Raw genomic sequence first — 3,337 nt, forward strand, 5'->3', positions numbered from 1 at the left:
CAAAGTAACAACAGATGGTGGATAAATGTACAGGATGTCCCATGCATGGTAGAATATCATTCACAGAGAAGCTCGCACAAACTTAACTTTGGTTCTCCACTGATAAAAAGTAGAGCTAGTTACTAAATGTCCAAGCTACCCAATTACAACACAGAATGGCTAGCCCCATATGTACTAGTTCAATTACAACAAAATTCATGTTTAAGAGAAATAAAAGTTAGGAAAACATGCAAGTTACAACATGCCAACAAATATTCAGTACAGATGGCAGGTATCAAGAAACATAGAAGGCATCTAATGATCAGCATCAATCAATGTTTTCATCAGCATTGCCTTTCTCCACTGTTTCAGTTTTCCTTTGAAGTTGATCGGAGGTGGCAGCTCGGGGTAGCTCACAACCATCTTTGTCGGCACTAAATAGCTTCTTCCCCTGGTATCTCGTTACCCTCCTCCACTGCCTCTATGATCTCCTCAAGGAGCTCTTTAGAAAGAGCAGCTGGGTCTATCTCATAGCAACCCATGGGCACATCTGGAGCTTCTTCCTCTGTCATCCTATAAAAAGGAACCTGGTGTGAAAACCGAAGCATCTCTACTTTCATAATCCTCTTGATGGCATACCCATCCGGGCAGCGTCGAAAAACCGTTCTGAATACAACAACCTTGATCAATGCGGCGACAGAAATGCCGTGCTCAGCATCATAAATCCAAAAACCGTTCTGAATCCAGAACCTCAACCAGATCATAGACTTGCATCACATTATCAGGAGTATTTCCACTCCAATCAGGTGACCAGTTTCGGTACACGGCCCATATGTCGCCTTTCCATGGATAAAATGTTGATTATCCCACGAGGACCTTTATCCCATGTAATCTAGTGAGAGAATGCGTTCAATGCACTGCAGGTTTCATACATGCCAATCCTGAAATCACCACACATCTTTCTTAAATCAGAAGAAACCCAATCGAAAGACCCAAATTCATTGCTCGTCCTTGCGCCGTGGAGAAAATTTATTCCGAGCTTAAATGGTGATAAGGACAGACGTTTCTTAATGAGCACATAAGAGTGAGGCATGCCATCTTTGTCACCATACGAAGCCCAAACTTGACCACTCTGAAAAGATTCCTCGGTACAATCGTTATCAAAATCATGAAAATGAGGATCAGGAACAATATAGGTGGATGGGTGATCCTCTTCTTTTTCAGCATCTGTGTTTGTACCCGAATCATTCTTGTTAGTTCTATTCTTCCTCAGCTTCTCGGTTAAACCACTCTTTGCTTTTTTAATCAAAAGTTTTCTCATTTCATCCTTACGAAAGGACTTGCTTAGGCTGATGTTGGTAGGAGGTTGCAATTTCCCATTGCACCCACCATTAACATGTTGAAACTCTGTGGCTCCAGTGTTGCTAGAAGCCAGAATACTTTCACCTGCCACACATACTGGACTCCACTGAAAATTTCTAGCACTGCTTCCATCTTGATTCTCAGCTTGTACTGCATGAACATTCTCAGTTTGCGGCATTGGTGCCTCGTTTGCTTGGAACGGCATATGGACGTTATGGTGCACTGCGGATGTTTCTAATCCTACATTCTGCTTCCTTTTCCTTGCCCTGGAAGTAGAATGTTTGAAGATGGTAGTCATAGTTTCAAACTTCCTCTCCGCAGCCTCCTTTGCAACAAGGGCCGCATCTTTTCTGCACTCCATTTCACAGCACCTCAGCAAGTACAAACAGACACACCGGACGATGGATTAGGAAAAAGATATTTCACCTCGGAGGACTCCGATGTTATCCACCAATCAGCGCTGAGCACGTCACCATACAATAACCTTCAAAAGCCATAACCAAAAGGAAATAAATGTTACCTAAAATCATCAAAATAATGTAGTTATAGAAACTGTTTTTTTAGAAAGAAAACCCTGCACAGAATTAAAAACTGTCCTAGCACGCAATGCGCTAGGCGCCAATCAAAGTTATAGCAGCTTATCATAAATAATCATGCGCCCCCATCATGACCAGAATTGTAACCATGGATAACTCAAAATATTGCTTTACTTCAAACATGCAGACCACGCCAAAATATGAGTGATAAAAGGCCAATTAAAGATACTGGAACTTAACATACGTACATACAACCCTAGAATTACTGAATTTATTTCGACACAGTAAACGGCTGTTGGAACTCGCCCACAAGATCGATCACATCAAAGTAGACGAACACACGCACACAGAAACTTTTGCCAAAGGCACGTGGCGTGCCTTTCTTTTTCCTCTTTTTATTTTCTCCTTTTCTCACGTGATACAAAAGACTCACGGCCAAGTGCATATAATCCTAGTCGGACTCAACCTAGACTAGTACTCACGACATGACATGAAGTCCTACATGGACACCTACTCAACTCCTATCACCCGTCTACAACCAAGACACCAAGCCGGACTAACTAGTCTACTACTAGACAAGATTACTGCTAACAATCTTCCCTTAATCTTGACACTCCGTCTTCCGTGCTTTTCTGATCTTGACTTGTTGATGATCCGCTCCTTGTCGACTCATCCGCTCGCAGCACGACAAGTCAAATTGCCGGCTAGATTGTTGTCAACATTCTCCCCTCCAATTCTGACTTGCCGAATTTACGGACCACCTCAAATATGCCTTGGACTACTCAGCCTCGCCAGTAACTTGTGGAAAACCCCACCCGGTAAACTTCACCATCCACCCTAGCAAGATACATGCCGACTCCTTGTGAATCACAGCACCCTGTGCACTACACCATGCACTCCAGCCTCATGTAGAGAGACATGGCCTCATTGAAGAGACTCACCTTCAATGGTTTACCGCCCCCAAATACTTGAACTTGATCCTCTCGTCGAGACACATAGACGACCTGAGCACGATTCATCTTCAACGCCTCCTCACAGAGACGAGCACTTGGACATGACGACGCTGACACAACGATGATGACCAACCGACCGAGACGTGTTGACTCGCACGACTCCTTGACTCATGAAACTCACGCGGACGATGATCTTGACGACTTTCCGACACCGCACCACGGCACCATTGCTCCTGTCAACGATCGTCTTCCACCGCCTTCCCGACGACGGCATGTCGTCTCCCTCCATGTCGCTCCGCCGAACGACGATCGCATGATCCTCCTCGTCGCTGCACCACCCAACGACAACATCGCCCGCCCCGAGGCGCTAGTCGGGTTGCCACCCCGGGGCAAGCGCAGCTTCAAATCGACCTAGCTCTGATACCACTTGTTGGAACTCGCCCACAGGATTGATCATATCAATGTAGACGAACACACGCACACAAAAACTTTTGCCAAAGGCACGTC

The 3,337-nt window shown here is 45.0% G+C and overlaps 1 pseudogene; it reads right to left on the bottom strand.

Annotated features, from left to right (window-relative positions):
* Positions 1-413: 413 nt before the first annotated feature.
* Positions 414-1,702, bottom strand: LOC125532526 (uncharacterized; annotated as a pseudogene).
* Positions 1,703-3,337: the final 1,635 nt, after the last annotated feature.

The sequence above is a fragment of the Triticum urartu genome, chromosome 1A, assembly GCF_056163025.1.
Source record: "Triticum urartu cultivar PI428250 chromosome 1A, HENAU_Tu73, whole genome shotgun sequence".
Classification (NCBI taxonomy): domain Eukaryota; kingdom Viridiplantae; phylum Streptophyta; class Magnoliopsida; order Poales; family Poaceae; genus Triticum; species Triticum urartu.